Source organism: Poecilia reticulata, linkage group LG15 (assembly GCF_000633615.1).
Source record: "Poecilia reticulata strain Guanapo linkage group LG15, Guppy_female_1.0+MT, whole genome shotgun sequence".
Classification (NCBI taxonomy): domain Eukaryota; kingdom Metazoa; phylum Chordata; class Actinopteri; order Cyprinodontiformes; family Poeciliidae; genus Poecilia; species Poecilia reticulata.
In genome coordinates, this window is record NC_024345.1 from 27,051,188 (window position 1) to 27,077,368 (window position 26,181).

General features: G+C 37.6%; 1 long non-coding RNA gene across 2 annotated transcripts in view; it reads left to right on the top strand.

Annotated features, from left to right (window-relative positions):
- LOC103477299 (uncharacterized) overlaps nucleotides 1–26,181 on the top strand; it is a 111,915-nt gene that overhangs the window by 74,456 nt on the left and 11,278 nt on the right. For both annotated transcript variants that reach the window (XR_535617.2, XR_001777379.1), the window contains exons 3-4: nucleotides 1,079–1,169; nucleotides 21,094–21,161. This is a non-coding gene — a long non-coding RNA (uncharacterized LOC103477299). The remainder of the gene's footprint in view (nucleotides 1–1,078; nucleotides 1,170–21,093; nucleotides 21,162–26,181) is intronic.

The window sequence follows — 26,181 nt, forward strand, 5'->3', positions numbered from 1 at the left end:
TTTGTTTATCATTCAGCTCATTAATGCCAGGGAACATTTTAAAAATACCTGGTTCAACATTTAGACCCATATAAAATTAATCTTTTATAGGAATTAAGATTAAAAGTCAGGTGCAGCTAATAAAATGCAGCTGAGTAACTAATCACCAGCAAGTGTGACTGTCTCTGTGAAAGCAGGTGTTTTAACAGTTTGCTGTTTAACACAATGACGAGACGAAAAGACATCAGCATGCAGAGAAACATCTGTTGCTGCCCATCAATCTGGGAAGGGTTATGGGGCCATCTGCAAACTATTTTGCGACTATCACAAATTTTCACATCGATAAGGAAATGGATTAAGATTTGTGAACTTCTCTGTTTTTAGAAGATGAGGACCTTCAGCAAGGAGTCCGCATTTTTCCAGTTGGAAACCTCGACTAACATAAACATGTCAACAACTTCATGAAATAAAGATGCCAAAAATTGAGACTTCCAAATGTGAAACTTACCCCTCTATGACTACATCAGGAGAGCCTTTAAATATTTAAATAGACCTGGTGACCATGGGCAACCTTGGTGGAGGCTAAACGGCGCCAAAAAATAATTAACTTTGTGCTGAGAATACTGACACTTCCTTTGATTTAACAAGGTTCTGAAAACTCAGTAATCGTGTTTCTGCAACAATCCACCCACAAAATCTTTAGTTGATCTGCTGACTTCAGAGTTTCATCAGTGGGTTCAGACCTGACATTTTCTCTCTTTCACAATTCAAAATATTCTCTTCCAAACTTTACATACCTTTAGTCTGTGTAATGCGTATTGTTCCCACCCCAATCCATCTTTTATCCATCATAATATTTTCAGTTTATTTTGAGTTCCACTAGTGACGCATATTTACATATTTACATAATCACATCAATTTTTGTGTTTTCTGAGTATTACAGGAGTCAGCAACAATATGTCTCTGCTAAATTGACTGTAGTGTCTTTGTGTAATGACAATGAAGAACGTCTAAGTCTATGGACACATAATACCTAATTTTTGCTTCAACTTTTAGTTTGTTGCAAACAAAAAATGTTTTGTGTGTATTTTTTGAACAGAAAGTACTTTCTGGAGGTCGGATGGAACTCAGCAGATCATCAGATTATGGCAGCAAATCCCTGCATGTAAAGAGGACAGAAGACTCTAATGGTATGTACTTATCCTTTGATGATGTTTAGGGAAAAATGTATTTATTTTTTTCTCAATTAATACATGTAAGCTATATGCCCCAAAGGAAGCAATTGTGGATTTATCTTTATTACAATCATATAAATGAAATGCTAATGAATGTTAGAAACATTTTTCAAATGTTTTTTTTATTTCAAATTGCAACTGGTTAGAAATGAACAAGATTTCATCATCAACACTTGTCTTTTAATTGAGAGATTTTACCATAATCTTTGTCTCTGCATGGCTGGGAATGACTGCATGTGATTTAGCTGCTGCAGACACTGACCCAGAGGGTTGTCTATTAGCGGTTGTCAGCAGTAATGACCAATCCCTTTAGCATTTCAGAGCCCATGCCATTCTTGGTGTTCTTCCCTGTTTAACTTGTTATTTATAGACCATGTCAGGCCTGTAATAAACATAAAGCATAAAACTGAAGCTAATGCGCTGCTAATGAAATCTGGATATAGACAAGTTTATGAATGAAATAATTTAGAGCGCTGTAGGAGTGTCGATGGAGGTTACAGGCTCAGGAAGGGTTAGCTCCATGTGGTGCTCTGCAAGGTGAACATGTGAAGCAATGCAGGAAACTTGGAGCACATTTACTCACTCTCAGTTTCTCTGCATTTGAAAAACTGATTGAATAAGCGTCATTCAGTTATGTTTTCAACCATAAGACCAACACTTCCATGCTCTGATGAATGCCTTGGATAAGACTGGTCTTGAATCCGTCGATTCTCCCGCAAAACTTTTTCCCGTCTGTAAGTTGCTGTCACATTAATGAAGTGCAGTATTCTAAGATTAGAGACGCATTGTTTAATTTACAAGAAATATACAATGAAACGGAGATGGAATTTAAAGGTAGCTGGTTACTATTAAGTAGCTCAATTGTACTTTATATATACAACCTTCTTCAAACTTATTACTACCACTAGGAAAGATCTGCAAAAAACCTTATAATCAGTTGATCTTTTATTGCAGTAAAATGTTTACGCAATGGCTATATTCTAAAAAAAAAAAAAAATAAATAAATAAACCTTTAATTTGTATATCTATTCAGTGGGGTATAAACACTACAAATTAAGAAACAACAGCCCTGCTGGTAACATGTCTTTGGTCAACAAGACATCACTTATTCTTCTCCAGAACCATAAAACATCGCTGGAACATAAAGAGGGATGTTTGGCCATTCCTCTTTTCACAGTCTCTAATTCCCCACAGTCCTAAACTCAGTGCTGTGCTCTTTTATCTACAGACTTCCTGTAGGATGCAGTTCTGGATACTGAGATGGCAAAGAACGAAGGTTGACTTTGTGTCCAAACCAATTCTTTGTTGATCTGGCAATATGTTTTTATCATTTTTCGGCTGATGAAAAACAGACTGAAGTCCACACTAACAAGTTTCTCTGGACCTTCTAAGCATCTCACAACCCGTCTACCATACTTAACATTGAGCATAAGGTTTTACACATATTCATCTGACAAATCATCTGTATTGTTTGTTGGAGAAACGCTCAATATTAGTCACTTCTGAGCAAGTTCCAATTAAAATATTGTTATATTTATCAAACTGAAAGAAAGATGAGCTTTGGAGGTTTTTTAACCTCACTTTACATTCTGCTTTCAAACTCTGATGGCAAGATAAAACTGTTTCCTTGTCCTGCTTTATTTGAAACGGTTCCAGTTTTGAACTTTGTTGAAAATGATGGGAGCCGATTTATGAGCACATACTTTCTACGTTGTCTTTTCTTTCTCATTTTGAATAGCGGCTAAGAAGAGAAATTTTTATGAAAATAAAAATGTAAAGTTTTTCTGTATTCTGTAGGAAATGGAAGAGGTGCCAATAGGTGTAGCACTGGAATGTGCGCTATATTCGATTGCAATCTGCAACAGGTGCCACGAGATGTCACTGAATCAAACAGACTGAATAGGTAGCATAGATTCAGATAAGTCAAAGACACCAGCGACTAAAATAAGTGTTCAGAAAACAGGAAAATTCAAACTTTAAAGCTTTGGAAATTATGGGAGGAATTGTTGGAGGTCTCTCTTCACACATTAAAGTCATACAGTTGCCTTATGTGTCTATGTGTGTTCAGATGTTGGTGAGAGATGTGTATTTTCCCATCATTCTCTGCAAAAACCTGCTTATCTGAGCTGCTCTACATGAGGTGTTGCATTCAGTCTGTGCGTACGCTTGTGCATGCATGCGTACGATTGTGTGTCCACGCGTGTGTGAGGAAAGCGCATGTAAATCTCCTGCTACCCCCATCTTATTGCTTTCTTGAGCTTCTCAGGGAGAAATCCCCTTGATTCAGCCCAGTCCCCGAGGCTAGAGCCCATACACAGCAGATGTTCCACTGAAAAGGCCATGAATGTTTAATCATTTGTGTTATTGATGCCGCCTTTTTGTTTGTTGGAAAGTGTGAGCGACTGTTACGGTCTTATGTGTCTATTTTTACATGTTATGTATCCATCTGTGCATGTGAAGCGGGAACAGACATACTTTTAATGCGTTATGTTTTGTTTTGTTTTTTTTTCCTTTCTTTTTGAGGATGGGATCTCTTTACTTTATATTCCCAGTAATGAATGTACAAAGACGTCTATTAAAAATGCTATTCATAAGATTATGGAAAGCTGTGAGTCAAATATCACATCAGTGAACTCTCGCAAAACATTTCAACCTCTCTTTTTCTCTTTTGTCAAACTGAAAGTTAAATCCTACATTTGGACAAACAGACAGGGCCGCAGCTCTAAACTGTGATTTGTTGGACTTAAAGCTGCTGTTTTAGTGTTTGAGCTGACAGCCAGATTTGATCATAATTAGACAGCATGCCGAGGGCTTTGATTGGCACGGTAATTGGATTGTCATTGGGGCTGAAAAGCTATTATCTTTGGATCATGCCCCATGAAATTTGTTGGAAAAACTTCTGTGGCCATCATTAAGTCAGCCATCTTGGGGGCCTTCACAAATGAGCTTTTTTTAATGGCAGAGAAAAAGCAACAAGAAGAAAAGGGGAGAGGGCGGGAAAAAAGAAAAGAAAAAGTACCTGTGCACCGCTGGGACCCTTAGATCCTCTGAATCGCAGCAAAGACAATCTGAGCTCCATTGATTAATGATATTAGCATAGCAGGTAGCGCTAAGTCAAAAAGTGGCGTGCTGGGTTATTGCCCATCTCTCTTGCCCACTCGCTAGTAACAGGATTAGGAGGGGTGGGGGGCGACAAGTGAAGGAATGTAATAATGAAAGTGGAGTGAGCTTGGAAGAAGTGAGTGGGAGCGGTGCAATGAGAGGCAAAAAGAGAAACTGCAGGGTGGCTTACATTTGCAATTGTTTGTGTGAAGCATCAGCTACTGTCCACATCTTAGAGAAATAACCAGTTTGATAAATATAACAATATTTTGAAGTTTTAAAAATCACAATCATGAAGGTGAGATGATTTCAAAACTATTTGGGTTCAAAGTTAACATGGCCATCTTCGAGAAATAGTGGACTGAACTGCAGTATGTCGCAAACAGAACATGGATCATCAAGAAATGGTCTTTTGTCTTGCTTGAAGTAAACTGACTTAATGTTCTTTATTTAGTTTATTTAGTCACAGCTTGGGGACAGAAGATTAGGAAAATTGTACACACAAAGCAACATACATACGCAAATTTATCTTTGTATTTTAAGTTAAAAATGTTTTAGTTACTCTAAATGGTCATAGTTTTTTAATCACGCATCAACTAGACATCAGAATCCAGGATTATTGCTCAAGTTAACATGAAGTTTGTTGCAGAATGATTCCGTGGGACAATATTTTTTACAACTACCTGGAAATCCTTGTGAGAGTTGACATCTTGAACTCTTTGAAAACCAAAAACACTTAGAATAAAAATATGGTAGCTTTTACAAGAAAAGTGAGTCTTTGCCGAGTCTGCCAGACATTATAATCCAAATTTATTGATTCCTTGCTAAAGGGTAAAAGAAGATACCAATTACTGAGTCTAATAAAAACTTTTAATCTTTCAAATACAGGCATATTATTTATATCAGTTGACCTCAGCCTGGGAAATTACACAGGGTCTTGCAGGCATCATATTTAAGCTTTTTCTTCAAAAGACAACTTTAGCACAAAAGAAAATACTGCTTACTTGGCATAAGAGAAACTTGGACGTCTTTGCAAACAGGACCTTACAATGCAAAAACTGAGCAACACAAACATCAAACTGGGATAGAAACAACATGGACACTTTTTAGAAAGATTCCTTGGATCTACAGTTCAATAATTTAGCACTTATGGTGCACAAGAGAAGAACTGCACTGAATTCACTCTTCTATTAGCAATAAACGGCCATCAAACTAGTCGGTTGTCACCACATATTGGGATCTGATTATACCTTGTGGTAAAAACAAATCCTGCAGTTTTTATATGTATCATGTAATTTCATGTATCATATGTCATGAGAAATACACACATGTTTATATACTTTTCAGAAGACATGGAGAAAATACCAGCGACTTGGCTCAAAGAAGAATTTTTTCTTACCTTGTTATAGCAATTTTCAGAGGTAGAAGAAGTTGTACAATGGCAGCTCTACAGGCTTTTCACAGAAACACTGACATTATATGATTCTGATGCAACATTGGGTAGTGCATTATAGGAAGCATATCGTTAATCACAAATTTTCAAAGTGTGCTACCTCTGGCTTACGATACTGGTTCACACATACTTATTGGCTTGTTTTGCATTTTTGTGTGCTGCGTTCATGCAAGATAGTAAATATGGCTTTGCATCATATTTGAAAGGTGTAACGCAGCAAAGAAATGTTTTGTCTTCCTGATGGCAGATCTCTCCATTTCTTCTTTTTTTATTGTGTCTGTGGGTGAAAGTTTCCATGCAGGCACTGTTGATCAGAGCCTATCAAGTAGCATCTGATTTGCATTCAGTGGACGCATCATTATTCACAACATTTGATGTCCACAAAAACACATTAGACCTCTGTTTTGATGCCGAATGGCGTTGGTCGCGACCGCCCAGACATCATTTGTGCGCCCAAATAGTCAGATGTAAATTGATATGTAAGAAAATGCCCCATTAACTTTTTCATTAATGGTTATAATGCATTCTGAGTGACATCCGCGGGGCGGTGTGCCTCTTTGAGCATGGCCACGCACACATGTGCCGCACACAAAGCAACACGGTAACAAACTGTGAAAAAGCACAACCAAAATAAAACATGCAACCAAACACATAAATGTGCAGACATAATTTATACTGAAAAGCTCGCTCACACCGAGGGGGAATGAACAAGAAGTACAGAATACAGCTGTCAGCAAGCCTTATGTACAAGTGCATCTCAGGATAACTGAATATCATGCAAATCTTGATTTATTTCAGTAGTTCATATATGGATTCATCAAAACATGGACGTTTAGTATATTTTGTAATCCTGATTTAAAGCTAATAAAAATCCATAAGATACATTTTCCTTGGCAAGTTCTTGGTTAGTTTGGGTAAAAATATAGCCAAGACTGGAAAAAAGAAGAGAAAATGCATTCACTGTAAGTTTTCACTTCTCTCCTTTTCCATCTCTTAACACCTGGGACCGGATTTTTCTTTTTTAGTTATTTTACCATTTGCACACGCGCTCACAATGCATCCACACAAACACACCAATTCTCCTACCAGAGCTGATGTGTCCGTTGTTCGGCGAGCACTTTAAGCACTTATCCCTGAGTGTTTGCCGGCTCCTGAAGGTAAAGAATTACCGGTAACCATGTGTACAAATGATCTGCATTCACACAGACACACATGCAGGTCGCTAGCCTGCAAAACCATAGCAACATTGAAGGGATGAAGGCAACTGTGAGATTTCAGTTTTCTCTGCTGTGTGTGTTTGTGATCACATTGGAGCATGGAGGCTGTAGATAACTTCACACAATAAGTAAGTTGGCCACGGAGCAGAAGACGGGAAGACATGGTGCCGATACGGGAGAGGAGCTGGCTTCACAGCTGATTTCTGATCGCTTTACATGTTAGGTGCTCTGCCATGCCTCATTAGAAAAATAGCTTATCTGAAAGGGGAGAGACTTTTGATCTTTTTATGTTGCTCATTCTAATTTGATTGGTTAAAAAAAAAAAAAAAAAAGCTAGAAATTAAGAGAAATAGTTTGTGATTTTAGCCACTACTTATTACACATTTACATTTTTTTTTATTCTTATTTGGTTTTTAATTGACAACAGCTAAACGGCTGTCATTTATGCCATATATCTATTATTTTACTTATGCTGTCGATAGCTATAATTTCCTCAGAAATTTCTTGACAGTCATACTTCATTCCCACAGTGACACATGGTGATGGCAGTGTCATGATATGGGGATCCTTACCTTCGGCAGGTGATCAGGGGAGAGTTGTTTCCCCCTTTAATCTCATAACCCAAAATAAATCCCTTTGTGTTGTGTTCTGATCAGAAGCCATCACTTTAATGACCATATATTATTCATGGAAAAGCAGATTAACAGGAATTTGAGTTATCGTAACAAGTATTTTATTGAGTCTGATTTTGCACATATATATATCTTTTTCTCTTTCAACCAATTATATCCACTTTAGTTGCTTGACATGAGAACTCTGAGTGACTGACACAATTCTGGCACAACATACTCAGAATGAGATGCAGTTTTTCAAATCAAAACCTTTTCAGCTGGCTTCGTTCCAGAGCTGCCTGTTTATTCCTGAGCTAATCATGTGTTTTGCAACTGAAAAACCTTGGAATATGAGAGTTTCAAAGGATGTTAAGAAACATTAATGTGTCTTTTTCATTAAAAAAATGAAGAAACAAAAACAAATTTAAAAAGAGCCCAAAGACAGATTAGTTACGTATTAATTAGTAGTTTTTTGGGGCTATACACTTGTCTGCTTTATTTCTTTACAAAAGTTAATGTTTTCTGTTGTACAGCTGCAACTCTCAACTTAATTAATTCCTACTTTTCTGATAAAACTGTTTAATCTATTATAGGTGATTTGGAAATTAAAATTTTAAAAGTTTTCAAATTGAACCTGAAAAACCCTAATCAGTGGTGACCACTGCCCAGCTGTCACAGATACAGACACAGTTCAGACTTGTTTTCTTCGTATTCTTTTAATAAACCGGTTGTTTTGATATTTTATTCAATTCCTCACTTATTCCCCCGAATTCCATTTCCTGTAAAAGTTACTGCTGAGGACCGAAGACATTAACAGAAAAGTGCAACAGATAATGTGGACATTTAAAGCGTAAGCTGAGATATGAGAGATGTATTAATGGCGGGGAAATTATTGTGCTTTCAATTATGGCCCAATGCCTTCCAGAGATGTTTGTGCGATTTGGCTGCGGCTGTCACGGTGGGGGCCTCTCTTCCTGTGACTGATGAGCGCCCTAATCTGCTAATGCTAAGCTCACCAAACGAGGTGGAGGTGGGTTCGAGCGGCTGGTTTATCTGGCGAGGCGAGCGGCTCGACTCGCCGCTCCCTAACGATGGCCAATAAAATTAAAGAGCCGGTGCGTGCCCGGGTGGCAGAGGAAGACGAGGGAGGAAATTAGAGACAGATAAACAAATAGAATCATAAAAAGGCAGGGTGCTGCTGAAGTGGTAATTCAGTGGGAGTTCATTAGGGGAGAGATGGGGGAATGAGGAGCGCAGGGCTAAACTGTGGATGACATTACCTCTAATGTGGCTCCCCTGCAGAGTTTCTGATAGGGTGGCCGTTCTTGGTGAAAATAGGCTTTTTAGCATGACGCTATGCTCACAAAAACAAACTCCGGCTAAATAGGATTTTTTTTCCTAAGCATTGTACTATTTTAGTTCGGAAACCGTCTCCAAATGGGTTTTCAAATGTGCTCAGGCTCACAGCCAAGTCGAAGCACCACGGACAAATGAGTTTTATACTGCAGTAAATTTCTATAGTGTTACAATGTTTTGGAGCAGGAACCCTAAAGCTACCATTTCCAGACAAAAAAAAAAAAACCCACACCATCCGTTACATTGGATCAGTTTTAAGTTATGCTATCTTATATGAGACAGCAATTGTTTTGGATTGAGCACAGTTCCTCGGTTTAGAGACAAACATGTCATCACCTAATAATGTTATTAATATAATCATTTATCTTTTATTTAACATCTGGTATCATAATTACAGGGTTTTGCTTTGACTTTCTTGAACATTTTGACCCAAAACTCCAAACATCGTCATATTTTACGTGGCTTTTATGTAAAGGGTGAATTGGTGAAGTGGAAGGAAAAATGGTCCAGATCAAAGCTTATTTAGATGTTAAAATGGTCCAGTTAAAGTCTATACATACATTTAAGGAAAAGGTCAAAGAAATGTATCAAAAGACTTGCAGCTGTAATTGAATAAGGATTTAGTTTTAATAAGTTACTGGGGTTAAACACAAAGGCACACCACACTTTTCAGATTTTCATTTTTAAAAGATGTGAAAAAAAATGTAATTCTTCCTACATTTATGTGCTACTTTGCTTTACGTTTGTCACAAAAAACACTGACGTTTGTTGTTGAAATCAATCAATCAATCAATCAAATTTTATTTGTATAGCACATTTCAGCAGCAAGGCATTTCAAAGTGCTTTACATAATTAAAATAATTATGTAAAGCATAATTATTTATGCTTTACATAATTAGCATTATGTAACTTTATCACTGTTTATTAACAGTGAGAGAGAGATTTTAAAAAAAGATAAAAACCTTAAAACCCGCACACCTTTTAGGACTTCAGAAATGTGTCAAAAAGGAAAAAAAATTCACGGGGCCTGAATACTTTCGCAAGGCGACGTAATCACCCAGTTAAGCCGAGTTATTGTTTCTCATTGCCGGAGCTGTTGCTATCTTGGAACACAGAACAGATTTGATTTGTTTCTTGCTTGAATCTGATGACTCCGCCCCATTAATTACACGACTGACAAGTGAACTACTGTAAATAACACTGACCATCTAATTACATTGCAGTGCTCTGGTAGGAAACTTCAGTCCCTGGCATTCACGCGGATGTTACTTTGACATGAACCGCCCACCTAAACACTGTTGCAGATCATACGCTCTCCCATGGCAACAACATTCCCATATGGCATCGGATCCTCACTGGTTTCAAAATGCACCCTGCCACACAAGGAAAATATGCATCAGACAATTAGTTTGATGGATAATTAAGAAGAAAAAAGACTGTTTTTAATAGTGGCATAACCAGATATAGTCAATAATTTTGTAAATGTTATCAATTAAATATGGTAGTACTATTTAAATATTGATAATAAATTTTAATTTTGTAACCATTAAAACTACTACAAAAAGTGTAGTGCATAAGTTAAAGGAAAAACGAGGAGGCAACAATATAGAACAGCAATGTATAGAGTGGGCCCTACAGAGTATCGCATTATCTCTCATTTTACATGTAGTCAACATGTTCAAATCCTGTATAGAACATTTTTACATTGTCTACACCACTTTACTTGCATGAAACGACAACAAAAGACAAGAAACGGCCAATAACTACGCCAAACCTTTATGTGGTGCTCCAGTGCTACTCCTGAAATGCATAGAGAGAAGAGGGAATGGAGCGTTTGTATGACGCTTGCTCAGAAGGTTAGAGAAATAGTGTTTTCAAAAGGTGACTCAGTGGTTATCTACACAGAAATGCAAGGGTGGGATTTTAATTTTTTTGTTTCTCTAGAATCTGTTTCTGTAACAGAACATTAAAGGATGTTTCCATGTGGACATCAAGTATTTAAAAAATGCTATTTTTACTTAACATTCTTTCCACATCGCAGTGTTTCAGCAACCTTCACATCAGATTTGTCCAAAATGCGACTCAGGGACCATTTCCAGGTCGTGGATCGATTTTTTGCAGACTCTTAATTTCATTCAAGAAGGTTGCAGATTTAGTTTACCCAGGACAGATGGTTGATGCGGACTTTTTTTCTAACCAGGGGGAAATTATTATTGAAAAATGCAGATCTTCTTACAATAGAAAATGTTGGATACAACACAAAGTATTCATCTTTTAATAACACTGATTCTCACTTTCTTTTTTATTTTATCGGTAGCAGTCGCAGCCATCCTGACTAAAAATACCAAGGATTTCAAAAGAAGCACTCACCCAAATTATGTTCTTATTCAATTTATTTCAATCAAATACCAAAGAATTTGAAAAAGTTAGATTATTTCTGTTGTTTAATAAAAATGTATGCTCAATTTGATTAGTAGATAAAAAAAATATTATATGCATGCTTGTGCTTTTAGTTTTCTTTTCTTTTAGTTTCTTTAAAAATCTTTTTATTGGCAACCTGGATACATTTGACTTGACAATTTTGATTCAACAAACAAAAGGTTTAGAAACCTAGTCTAGATTATTACTGTTCTTCTTGACAGGAATCACATCATTTCTTAGGATTTTAAGATTTACCAATTCATACCAATTCAATGCCAGGTGTTTGTGTGGTGCTACTACTAGTGATGGGAGTGTTGGTTCCTAATGGCTACTTGTATTTTTTTTTATTTTATTATTTTGTACTAAATCACTACATTTACTAAAAATATGAGTTTACTCTCAGATTGGAAGAGAATGTTACCAGTACAAAAACTTCTACTGTGCTTTGTGCAGGTTGTTTGTAAAACCAGCCCTGATGACAGGGTGATGCGAGGCTTTTCGTTATGTCACTGAAGAATGACAAAACCATCAAGTCTCTTCGCTGTTTTGTCTGAGCACTTCACAGTGATGTACTCTGCTGTAATTTTTGGATCCACAATCATGTCAAACTGTTGCCATACTCCAAATGAAAGACCACCTCCAAACGGATACATAAAACAGAAACCATTCTGCACATGAAGAAAAAGAAACAGCGCCTGCTTGCATAGTGAAAGTCCTCGACGTCCCATTCCATGGCTTATCAATAGTTGCCAAAGGGATTACGAGTGAAAGACGGGTTCTTAGCAGCACAAGTATTATCTGTCCCTGTTATCAACTGTCTACCTCTGGATGTCTTTGTGAGACGTCACTTTGTCTGTAAACAAATTTGTTTTGCTCTTAGCGTTCTGCTGGATTTGTTGTCTGGTAGCACGTATTTAGCAGATGAAACGCGTTGTTGTGACATCCATGATGGAATACATATGTCGCCGCGGGCCGTCCTTCCTCCCCCTCCTGCCGCGGATACAGAAGCAACTGATTGTATATGGCTTTTTCAGAGTCAGTGGTTTGTGTCTGCGTAGCTCCGTTTCTGCACACTTAATATTTTTTAAAACTGGCATCTCATCTCTTCCTTGCGCTCCTTTCTTCCTCTTCTTCTGCTCTTCTTGACTGTAAACCAGAGCCTGTAAAGCAGATGTAATTGCTCAGACAGAGGCGGCATTTAGAGCAGCGCTGATGTAAATGCTGCTCCGTGGCAGCGGCTGGCTTAATGAACAGCAGGGCTCGCAGCCCTCTGGCAGCACTTAAACTTTAAAAACATCTATTACTGAGTGTTGAGGGGGAAAAAAAAAACAAAGTGGCCAGTGCTGACCCCTTTCTCATCCCTTTTTCTTTATTTATATCTCAGAAGATGGGTGTGAGGGGTTGGAAGATGGAGCTTTTGCCAGAGCTTTTTCAATTTCAGTGTTTGTCCCATTATGTTGTGATACTGTCGTCTAAACCTCAATCTTCTGATTTACTGCATCCACTGTAATTATTGGCACACTGTGTAAAGCTGTGTCAGAAGATCTTAAAGTAAGTTCATATTTTATTGCAGTAGCATAATGCCAGAAAAACACGGCATTTAATTTGGGCACATTTTGTTTTGGGAGGGGGAAAAAATCAAATCATGGTATGATTATGTTTTACATCAGTAGTACCATATTTACCAGCACCACTGCTTTAAATACTTTCTAGAGAACCCCTGATTATCAAAAGGAAAGCACTTAATATTATTCAATAACATTTCTCTAGGTTGGACCACACAGAGAAAGGGAACTTTGACTTGTCCTGACCTCTCTTCCCTTCAGTTCACCCCAAAGATTATCTGCAGGATTTATGTCTGAACTGGCAAAGCAAGATGGTTAATTTTGTGTATTTTTTTGAATTCATGAATTCTGCTCAAACGGTTATTTAAAACGTTCTGGTATTTTTAGATTTTGTGGCACAAGTGAACTTTATTCATTGCATTCAGACAGGAAGTGGCCAGTGAGGTGTGACGCATTCTTTTTGTTATTTTTCTGATATCAGATTATCTTCGTCACTACACCCGTCTTTGCTGCTTCCTTCACATCTATGCTACACTGCCCATTGCAGTTTTGCTTTTGCACCAATCTGTTTGCTCTTGCTAGACTGGTTCAGGACAAGGCATCAGCAGCAACCTGATAAGTGTTTCTGAACATCTAGCTGGGTTCAAGCCAAATGGTAGTTCATATTCTTCCTGACAAGCTGAAAAAAGTAAAAAAAAAAATAATAGTGGGACTGAAATGCTGCTACTTGTTTTTAAAAAGCATTTGCACAGATAAAAAAGCAGAACACACAGATCCAGTGTTTATCTTGGGCTGGATGAAAAAGCAACCTATAAGTGCAGATGAAGTCAGAGTTGGCTTAATGCTAACCTCTGTCTCTTTTGCTCCGTCTGTGTCTCTGTGGGAATACGGATTTAAAAGGCCATTATACTCCATCACCTCCAGCACGCGCAGTGCCACTGCAGTCATCGCGATGTCAAGTGTCTTATTTCTGTATTACAGCAAGAGAGATAAATGTGTGTGTGTATATGTGAGCGAGCAAATTTGTGTCCACCGTTTGTGTGCGTCTGTGTGTGTATGTATGGAAATATATCGTACAAGGGGTTAGCAGTGAGTGTGAGTGGGCCTTGCTCTGTTCTGGACGTACTTATCTCTCCTGCTGTGTAATGGATCCTGCTGGATATTTGCATAGTGTATGTGGAGGTGATGTCATTTGGTCCTCTGAGCTGCATTTCAATGATGGTTGACTTTTGGGAAAATGGACACACTCTGGAAAATATGCATCACTTTATGCCTCTGTTCAAACTTTTATCTCCTACCATCAACTGGAATTGAACTGATCTTTAGCATTTTCCAAAAGTATATAATTATTTATTCATAAAAAAAAAAAGAAACTTGTTTCTGTTTCGTTCTGCTTAAAGATGCTTTGTGTTGGCCTATCACATAAAATCCTGTGACAAAAAGCTGTTACATGACCCAATGTGAAAAAGTTCAACGGAAAACTTTTCCACAATATTATAAATGCTAATTCTTATGAACTGGAGTTGAACAACAACAAAAAAAGGGTAGCTTTTGAAGACGGAGTAGAGGAGGCAAGTATCTGTTTATTACTTAAAAAGTTTAAGTAATAAACCGAACACTTAAATTTTGACCCTGCATGTCTGCTGCTGTTGTGCCTGCAGCATTTTATTTCAGTTAAATATGTCCAGCAATGTGAGAAATGTGCTTACTTTCATTCATAATGCAAAATAAAGTTTAATTATTACATATCTACTATATTTATATATATAAGAACAGTATGAGGCCACAACAAAGAAGCAAAGGCCAGTAAATGAGGATGTCAGTTTACAATAATCTGTCTGCATTTATGCATCTTTGAGTTTTTTTTGCTACAAATTTTGTCCTCCTGCAGAATATTTTTATTTGATCTACTAGTTATCACAGGTGCCACATTTCTAATAAACATATGCAGTAGATTTGAATTTCCAAGCTCACATTCTGATGGTGCTGCATCTGAATAATAGGCAAAAATACAACATATTTTCAGGTCTGACTAGCCCTACTAGTTACTGTGAGGGATTTTTTTAACTATAGTTGGTAAATGTAGACAACATATGAATGTGTTTGCTTCAGACTGTTTTCACTTAGGAATAAATATAGAACTCTATAAATTTGGGTTTCTAGAACTAGAAAGCAGGAGGAGGATAAAAGTGGGACTGAGTCAGAATGATGAAAGATGCTCTCGTGTGGAGAGTGTCAAGAGCAGCAAAATGAATCACAAATAGGGTTTAGTAGTTTATGGATGACGGTAGTGTACAATACAGAACACCAAGCTTCAAATTCAGAATTAATATATACATTGTTTCCTTCTTTTTCAGTAAGAATTAGGTTTATAGGGTGGTTCTTAAAGGTGTACACGCCTCTCGTAAAATTATGTTCTTATGAAGGTAAAGTAATGAGTTTAATAAATAACTATTTCCATGCTTAGAATGACACATATCCTTTGCAATTTAAAAAATTAATCTGTTAAAAGAAAAATATATATAAACACTAAAACATTAATATCCTGGTCACTATATTGAGCTCATCTTTATACCTATGGTCTGATTCAAATTCAACATTCAGTCTTTAATAACACTACATACTTTATATCATGGCAAAGTGAAAATAATCACAAAATTTTAACTGGTAAGTGCAAACTTTTGTTAGACCGTTGTATATTCAATCCTCTTTGAAAAACCTGATATTTTTCATGCTTTAAACAAATGGACTATAATAAGCAAATCTATTAAAACTTGGATAGAAAATGAATAATTAATCTTCTATAGTTTAATTCCATTTGAATATGGAATTGCCAGTCTTTTACTCAGGTTAATGAGCCTTTATCTCTATCAAACATCAAGAAGGAAAAGCTTGGTCTTTTATGTTAATTTATGCTGATTGTAAGATTGTCTCCTTCAGTGTTTTTAGACTCCACTGACACTGGCATTGTTCAAATGTCAGCAAGGTGGAGAAACTTTCACGAACATGTTAAATAGTTCACCCGGCACAAAGGTCACATCCAATCACATTCACGCTGTTTACAACACTTCTCTCTCTTCTTTTTCACCGTCTCCCCTCAAGGGTGCTTAGCTTCCTCCCCGAGCTTCAGCAACCCTCCCTTCACTAATAGCCCTTGTCTTAAAGCCAAAGTTGGGTATTTTTCAGGTTAAATTTGGGGTGGCGTCGGTAGGCGGTGATATTAATCTCGCCTGTGACGTTCCAGTGGTGTTTATGAAGAATGCTCAACATTATTTGCATCCTCGCTTGTCGAGTGTTTTGTCAAAAGTAGGCAAGTTTTGCTTGCCTGGTAGATTTGTGTTCTCCCCGGGGAGCCGTGGCCCAGTAAGAGGCAGCAGTTGCTCGACATAATTAGATCGGGAAGGTCCTTGTAAACTCATTAATATCTCAACCGAGCTGAAATGGTTCACTCGACCGAGGATCTTTGGCTAAGCAAATGGAGAAATTTTCTGGACAAAAGAGGATCGGAACAAAAAGTGGCAAGATGAATGGAGTTCAGGTGTTGGGGCTGTAGGTTGTATATGTTCAGTGCAGAATAGGCAATTTAACTGGTGAGGACTTTAGGGAAGTAGGAAATTCTGTAAATGTTTACATTTCTGTTGGATTTTTAGTTCCTGACAGTCAAGACAAGAATCCAAAGTCAGCAGTTTGTGTGAACTGTTCTCACAATCATCGGATTTTACTGTTTAATGTAAAACAGATGAATGATGAATAAATTGGCATATATGGCCACATGTAGCTACCAATGCATCAGCTAAGGTCCAGTAGCAAAGTTCAGCAGTTCAGCAGTTTGCTGTAATTTAAGTGACTAAATTAATCTTTAGTTTTAAAAATATATCATGAAAAACTGTTTCAGAGGTGCTTTTTGCTGTTTTTGAAAAAAATACTTTGTCTGCATTGTTGTACAGGTTTATCTTTACCTTTAGGTTTATGTGCACAGAGAAATGCTGTTACTTTTATTTTGATGGGAAGTGATTCCAGCCATCATATATCTATCCATGCTTCCGTCATTCTGTTGGCTTTAAACATATGAATCCCGTTTTGAATATCTGTTTTAGACACAAAAGTTTAACAACTGTCTTCTTTCTTTTTTCACCTAAACTCCAGGAAGATTCATTTGAAAACATTTATTACATTTAACTGTCACAAGTAGCTCTTTTGGACTAATCTGCACACTGAAAGGTGACAACAGGCTCTGAGCAGCGGCATGTGATGAGCCAAATGTCAGAAAATATCTGTGCAAACTGTGGTGGCGTTTGGGTAATGAAAGCAGAGATTATCTTGATACAGGTGTGGTTAGCCTTAAGAATTGCTTATATGTGCACATATATATGGAGCTGTAAACAAAGAGCAAAATTTGTCTAAAGACACAACATTACAAAAACAGCTGCAAACCTCCTCCTTTCGTTATGTAGGGGTTTTATCTGAAATGCTGCCTCTTCACAATAATTGTGCTTGCAGTGTTTGAATGAATTGGTCTTCAATAAAAGTCAAACAAGGTGCCAGGTGTCCTAGAATGCATTGTTGTATGAAGTTAGGTCCCTGAGAATGAGCATTTTCTGCCCTCTTCATTTTCTGACCTCTTCAATGAGTGGACATCACCAGGCAGATTAAATTTATTTAATGCACTGGGAGCTGGTGGACTCCCTATCTCACGCTTGGTAATCAACCAGCTTTTTCCACCAGCTTTTTTCTCACTCACTTTTTAAAATTAATACCCATTGTTTTTGCTAAGCCGAGGATGTTCCAGAGGCAGCCTCATGGCGTTGTCTCTCTCTCTCTCTTTGTGTATGCATGTGTGTGTGTGAGTGGACTGGGCATTAGAGTCATGAAGAGAGGGTTTCAGTGGATTACCACGGCCCCAAAGTGCTGTGCCCTTTCATTAACCTTGCCTCTTAGTCGTCTCATTTAATGCAAAACAAATTTCTAATCTGCGCTCTGCTAAACAGTTCTGCAACTCGTTCTGCTGCTGGGAGCGCTTCTGTGTGTCTGTTACTGTTACTCTTATTGCCTTAGGTTCCCCTCTGCCAAGCCCCCTAATTACTCCCCGAAACAGGCGGCCAGGCTCCTCATATGTGCTATCATCATTTCAAATTTATTTTGATTGATTTGTGTCAGCTTTAACTATGCTTTGGGCCGGGGTCGATAAATAAAGATCAATACTTTAATGTTTTCCTCTGAACCTTTATTAAAAAATAGATTGGCTATAAAGAGGGCTGAATTACAAGGAGGAGTGCCTACTTCCAATGAATGTCAACTGGAATCTAATTGAACAACATTGAGCGGGTGGAGATTAGTCCAGGGAACGTGAGCTGTAGGAGGCCCAGGGTGTTACAGATGGAGAAGGGGCCTGGAATCAAGAGCTGATGCTGGCAAGTGAAAGAAGGACAAAACTTTGTTTGGCAGGGAGTCAACATTTAAAATCAATGTCAGGCCTCGCCAGTACACCATTTAGAGAATATGCCTTTGCATGTTTTTCTATTACAGTTATCTAATTATAAAGCTTCAACTTCTTCCTTTTAAAAGTGCTCTCGGCTAACACCAAGACGGTTTGTCGCGTTTTGTTGTTCTCCTGATGAATCCAGGGGTTTTTCCAGGTACTAGCGCTGCTCTCACAAAACGATGCTAAGTGTAACTTTGTCTGTCCTGTGTGTTTCTGTGTTCATGCACCACAAGATTGACCAGGTAGAAATGAAAGCAGGCAGATCACAAGAGAAACTGCTCATGAAAGAGTAAACATCATGTTCTTTGAATGATGGGAATTGTGAGGTTTAGCAAGTGGAGTCTAAAGGTTGATCTGGTTGTAGGAGTAGGGTGGACCAGATCTTTAGTTCTCAGGGAGTAGTGCTGTGCAGGTTTTAAATCTTGTGTACACCAGCTACAACTAATGGACCTGTGTATAAACTGATGACATTTTAATTGTGCGTTTGCTCTTCAAGACTAAATTAAAATGGAATAGAATAAGGATTCTGTTATCTTTCCATTTGTCTAAAATTTGTATTGATTCCTCCGTCCATTCATCTAATTCTACATTCCATACAGTCAGATTTTTGCAGATTCAACCATAAAATAAATAAAAGCTGATAAGCACTTGGGTATAATAAACCGAATCATCACATTCTACTTTCCTTTTAACAGTTAGTGTGATTGTGAACTGTTCTACAGGTGTAAATATGAGCCAACCAAACTCAATGCTGGCTTGCCAGCCATGAGTTTCTCTACCTGGAGATGACTAATATTTATTAAAAGCATTATTTTAAACCTCTCAAAGTTCACTTAACAAGTAGCAGGAAAGTATATCCAGCATGTAATCCAATTTAATCAGTTCTAACTGGTATAGGATACAAATGTTGAATTGGCACCAACCCAACCTACAAATCTAAACTTGCAATTCCTTCATAGAGGATTTTAAGTCTGAATGCAGGACAGGGAAGCGGCGTAAGGAGGAATTGGATTAAAATGGCATTGTTATTTGTGTCACTGTAATTGTGAGGGGAAAAAAGGAGAGCACTCTATCCTGCGGTGCATCAAATGTCTCTCCAATTCAAAGTGTGATTAACCTTTTGTACAGGGCACAGATTATGGCCTAAATGTGATCTGCTTACAGATGCACTTCTGGGTGCAGCTGAGATCACTACAGTTGGCATGACTACAGTTATCCCTTTGCCAATATTAGAAAAATAGTAACCGACTATGCTTTTTACATAATGAAATGGGTTTCATTCTTGTACTTTCAAAGATATTTTTACTGAGTATTGACTGAGTTCCTATCGGATATTTGAAAAGAAACATCAATATCGAAGGATCAATGAAGACTTCGGCATACAAAAGGATTCTAACTTGTTTAAAAGTTTGTACCATGGCAAATTTTGCTAATAAAAAAAAACATATCTGTGCATGTTTTAATGGTCGGAATCAAATGCACTTTGATATTTTTACTTGTTTCTCAGAAAAGGGTTCGTTTCTGCTATGAACCCAAAATACCTGAACTGAACTTGTTTTATTTGACTAGAAAAAAAAAACTTATTGGTATAATTTTTGCTAACTTTCTGTCTTTTTGAGAAAATAATTGCGACAGGAAACTGTTAAACAACATGTTGTTAGTTCTATCAACCGGAGGATTTATCTTTTTTTAATCGCAATGTATTTATTTATTCACTTATTTATGTACGCAGACACATGAATGAGTTTACAAAAAGCATGCTGTCATACATTTGCAGTAATTTGAAACCTTTCAAGATGGATTCCCTGCTGAGAAGAAATTTTCTGTCACTGACAGCGCCTCACCTGCAACACAATAAAAACATAAAAATCTTGGGAATAACATACTTAAAGTGCTTAAGGAAAGGTCAGACATTTTAAAGTTTATCCGGTGTTTTCTTCGTTTTATTATTATTATTTAATTTTTTTTTCTTCCTAGAAGCAGTCGGCAGCATGAAAAATCTGATATTTGACAAACAGAAGAAAAACTTGACAACATTAAAGTAATTGAATAACAAACTGTTAAACAGGTGGAAACAATGTTGTAGGTGTATCTGAACACATTAGAATATTGGTAAAAATTAAATGTAATTATGTTGTTTAAATAAACAAGTGAAACACACATGTAGCACAGATTCATTTAGTAATTTTGTAATTGTGGCCATTGGGAAAAAAAAATGTTTCCCCTAAAATAAGAACATAAAACCAATAATAAATAATAAAGAATTGTAATACAGAAACATTATTCCATGTCATAGGTTTCTGTTAAAGCAACCTCAGTTTCCTTAGCACCTCTGCAGAGCTGATCACCTCCATGGCGCGCTTCATTGATGCAGCGAAAGAAGCGCCAATTAAATATCAAGAGCATTCACTCTGCAGTGCATGAACATAGATTTAAGAAGACATTTCTTTGTTAAAAATATGTTATTGTTCTGATTTAATAGTAATTTATAACATTCATCTTGCAAGAAACGCTTAGGGCTTTTATCAATCACAAGTCAATCATCAAAATAAAAACTTGAAAATATCACCCTTTGAAATAAATGTTTGAGTTTCACTTTTTCATTTTTTTTTTTTTTGATATATAAAAGTAATCGTTTTAACCAATTGGCTCCAAAACTTGTTTTGTCTCAGGCTGGAGGACGTCGACATGCTGCGTGTGTCTCCAAGGTGCTGCTGGTTCCTGATCTGGTTCTAATCAGGTATGTGACTTTTTTCGCTTAAGTTTTCTTCCATGTTTGACTGGTCAGTTACCGAAATACAGAAAACATATTCAGAGTGCAAACTTTCACATATGGACATTTGCAGCAGATGTGCATACAGAAGCATAACAGGCTCAGTGGACAGAGACAGCTATGTGGTTCCAGCTGGTGAAAGTGTCAGAGGGCATGTGTGGTCAGCCATAGTGCATTTTGTTGTAATGGTGTCCCAGTTGTTTCGTCAGAAATCGATGGGAACCACGCTTGGCGAGCATGGGGAGGTCAAGGCTTCGTCTGCTTAAATATTTCATTCTAGCAGCACGTCAGGAGCTTTTAAAGATCACCGCACTGCCCTCTTTTCTTCTGCCATGCATGTGCTGTGCAGACACAAAACCACGCGTTCATCTGTTTTAGGGGGTTACAGTAAAAGCATCGCTTCATAAGTTTGTGAATGCAACACACACACATGCAGACACATGGGTACGTTTTCATGCATGGACAGCACTGCATGTCCATCCAGGCTCAGGTCAGAACTGGGTTAAAATCAATTCATATCTATTATTAAGAGCCTGGGTATCCAAGTTGTCTCAGCCAGTGTGTTTCCCCTTCTGCCTTCCCTTGAGCAACTGGCTGACCTCTGAAAACCTGAGCATCAAATGGGGGAGACTTTTTTTTTTAGTAAATTACAAGGCTGTCAAGTAACTAACTTATTTTTGTTCTTTATTTCAAAGTACTGTAAAAGTCACCTGAGCTCAGAACATTTATAAATATGGCAAAGTCCTTTGAGCAAACACTGTGGCAAGATTTACTGAAGTCACCGTCATCTTTGAAAAACCAATTTGTGAAAGTTTAAAGCTTTGTCATATGGTGCATTACTCTTCTAGAAGTATCCATCGGATACAGCAACGATGCTTTAAGCATTTAAGCAATATTCTTTCTGTACTAAGGGTCCCAAAGTGTGCTGAGACAATATTTGCTACATCATTACACCACTTGCAGCCTGAACTTTGGATGCAAGGCAGGATGGATCCCTGCTTTCACATCGTTTACTGTAAATTCTGATCCTACCATCTGAATGTCGCAGTTATGTGATTAGCAAACAACAGTCCTGTCAAACCAATCTTCGCATTCTTCTTTGACCTCTGACATCAACAAGACTTTTTACTGTCACGCAACTTTTCCTCATCGATACATTTTCCCCTTTTCAGACCTTTTTCAGTCAACCAGTGAGATGGTTGTGCTTGAAAATCCCAACAGATCAGCAGTTTCTGGAAAAACTCAGTTATCAGCTCATGGCAAAATCAAAATCACTAAAATCATCTATCTTCTCCTTCTGATGTTTTAAACGTCTTCAGCACATTTACGTGGCCTGAGTTTCTGTCATATGATTGGCTAACTTGAATTTGTGTTCCTGTATTTAGAAAAACATTTTGGCTCTTTGTCTTTAAGTAGGTTGACAAACACAATAAAAGACATAAGAGCATGTTTGAAAGGTAACAAATGACTGGAGATTTAGAAAAGGTCTCTTGGGTTAGACCTGTATGTGAAACTGACCACCTTGGACTTTGTCACATCCTGTATAAGTGAATATTGATTAAGCCACTGTTTCTCTTTATTTACAATGAAAAACTTCAACAGAGGTGTTTAGTGTCTTGGCATATTCAAACCAAAATAGATATGTTCTTATTTATTTGATCCGTGCTTTTGTCCGAATTTAATAAAGTATATTTTAGTATGCTTCATCAACTGCAGTTCGACATGTTATCTGAAGTGCATCATGACTGGAGCATGAAGTTCAGCAACAATTACCAGACATGTCCTTACCTCCAGCAGAGGACATGTCAGGGTGGGGCCAGAGTGACCCAGATGGGCCTATCTCAAATCAATGTTTGCTACTCCTAAGCGTGCACAAGAGGACAGACAGACAGACGCACTAACATACTCAGATACGATGGCTATGCCTTGGTCGATGGGCCCCTGGGCTGGTCTGAAAAGGCGTCACATCTGAGAAGCATGTCGTTCCAGCCTGATGAGCAATCTGCCTCATCAAAAGACCTTTATCCCAATCAATAAGGCTTTCGGCAAGGGAGCTCCTCGCCGCTAGTCCGCAGTTCCCACCTCTGGGTCTCTGTCTGTGCAGCTCAGCAGGGGACACATTGGTGTGTGTGTACACTGTGCATGTCAGATGGGAGGTTTTCTTTCGAGCCTGTACACTAATAAGCCTGGATGCTATTTTTTTCAGACTTGATGTTTGTGCATATGTATGTCACAGGTGCCACTTTGAGTTCAAGTCTGCATGAGTCTGACAGCCGGAGTGTTTCTTGTGTTTGCCATGGAAGTCCATATTGAATCAGAAGCATGTCATTGTTTTTGTGTGTTTTTTGCTGACAGATGCAAGAATGGGATATAATAATAAAAAAAACATCATACACCAGAGGTGTGCCAGCTCTGGTGAGCCCAGGCATCTTCCCACAATTCTCTAAACACTTACTGTTTTTTTTTTTTTTTTTTTTTTTTTTTTTACATATTTTTGTTTTGCTCTTTGTTCTCCATCTACAGTGTCTTCAATTAACCATGGCAACACATTTAGTTAAATACACCAATAATCTCTGTGATATCGACATATTGATGTTAAGGAGTGGTGTTTGCCACGTTTTCACTTTAATAGAGGAATTTGTGATTTAAGACTTTGAGAGGACGTCACAGCGCTCACCTCATCTTGGTGGAAAGCTCTGATTTGTTCAGTCCAAATAGGGAGTTTGTGCTTATAAAGTGTTTCCACTCTAAAATAAAGGCTAAACATCTGCATATGTTAAGCTTCCATTTGTGGTTAAAAAATCCATTTTGTTTTTTTTTTCAACTCATCATAGAACAAATAACTTGTAACATAATAAAAAAACAACTTTATAACAACAAATAGTTTTCTTCTTGTCAAAAAGGGAATCTTTTCATTTTTCTCAGTCTTGTATACTTAAAACCCCAAATGCCCAGAAAAACCTCCAAAGCTGTTTGCACCATTTCCTGAATGGTACCTCTATGCAACAGGACTATTTGTAATCCTTGACAACCTCTCAGCAAACTATTGCATTCATAAAAGATGCAAACCTGGAAAAACTAGCAGAGTTTTTAACTTTATTTCAAATGAATCAGATTCAGATCCCCTCATATTGTCTCATTGCTGCAGTAGAAGCACTTTGACCAACTCCGCAGCTGCTTGACCAGCCTGACAAAACACTTGGCTTTAATCCCTGAAATTGTTGAGGGTTTTAACATCTGTTGTACATTGTGAAAACATCAAATTGTTGGTAAAAGTTGTACCAACAAACCTCTAAAGTGACACAAAGATCAAGTTGATAATGAACTGTTTTCACATTTTGACTTGTTAATATTGCATTAAACTATTTCTCCCGCTGTTAATATAAAAATAGTTTACGTTTGTACTATTTATGGTTTGAGTACATGAATAATTTCTCTTGAAGAAACTGCCATAGTCTGAGTGTATTTAGCCTGATAGACATAACAGGAGAGCTAAGCTTTCATCTCTTATCTTGCTCATCCCACAGCTCCCAAAGGGCGCTTTCTAATTAGCCTAATAAAAACACTAGCCATTTTCCTAAGGTAAATTGAATTGACTTGTCAATGGTGTACATCAATACACATAAGGAGCTTTACTTTGTGGGGAGAGTGTTAAAGCTGGCTGACTGTGAGGCAAAGGAAAGAACAGAGTTTTTGGGACAAAATCTCTGCCCCTTAAACAAATATTAATATCAGAGTAATGACAAATTTGCTGTTTTTAAAGTATGAAATATTGACCACATCATTTATATAAAATTCATTAGTCATAGCCTTGCCTATTAACTAATAAAATCAAGTAACCACTTAAAGAGAAGTCTGGCAACATGAAGAAAGCTGAAAAATATCAAAAGCCAGCCCATCGGAAGACATTAAGCAATGCCTAAGTTGTTTTTTAGATTAAGCAGAAAATATTGGTCGCAGAATTACAGAGGAGAATAAACACCATTACTTAATGAGTTGATTTTGTGGGACATCTAAGGTTATCAGTGTCCACCAAGGTGGTATTTATGTCCTGGTAAATACGCTTTCAAATAAAAAATAAAACATGTTTTAAAAGCTCTAATCCAACTTAAACTAAAAAGTACGCCTTAGGCTGAAACTGATGCGAAAAGTTTTCACTAATTCCAAAACTGAAAGGTCTTGTTATAAAAGTAGATTATTAGTTTATTCAAATTAATATCCCCTTAACTAAATCAAAATAGGAGGCAATGAAAAACTGTAGATTGTGTTTACTCGGGTAACATTTGTCATAAAACATCTGACCTGTTAGCAGGAAAGCACTTTTTCCACATCTAATTACAAAAAAAAAAAAAAAAATGTTGCCAGCCTCAGAGGAAGATGCGACCTTTGTTGTTACAGAGGAAAGTTAAAATGCTGCGTGGCCGTTTTGATGTTTGCGTTTGGCTGAGTGATCTCTATGAAACAGTCTCGTCTCTTTTATTGCAGCCTCCCCGCCTCACCCTGTTAATGTTAATGGTGCCAGCTGATGTTTTAATAAATTAAGCTTGATTATGAAGATTGTCGCCCCTTTGATTCTAATGGGGTCTTAAACAAGCTCTGCCGTGATGGAATAATCATAAAACGAAATCATGGAACGTGCATATGCACCACTGCTTCTGACTGTCTGTCAGGATGTGGACTGGAGAGAGCGTGGAAGGACACACAGATACTGTATCTTCAGTGGAAGAGTGTCAGTCTCACGGTGTGTGTGTGTGCGTGCGTGTAGGTGTGTGTGTGGGTAGGGGGGGTTCAGACTGTTCTTCTCCCTCAGCCATTAAGCTCCTTCCTCTGGGCTCTCCCTGTGGTGGTTGTAATGACTTGCAATCAGCTCTGAGTGTATCTTCATTGAATTGCCGTATCTTTCCAGCCTCACTAAGAACAGCGGGTTATTACTGATCTAGGGAGTCTCTTGACACCAACCCTACTAAGTAGTTAGTTCGGTTATTAA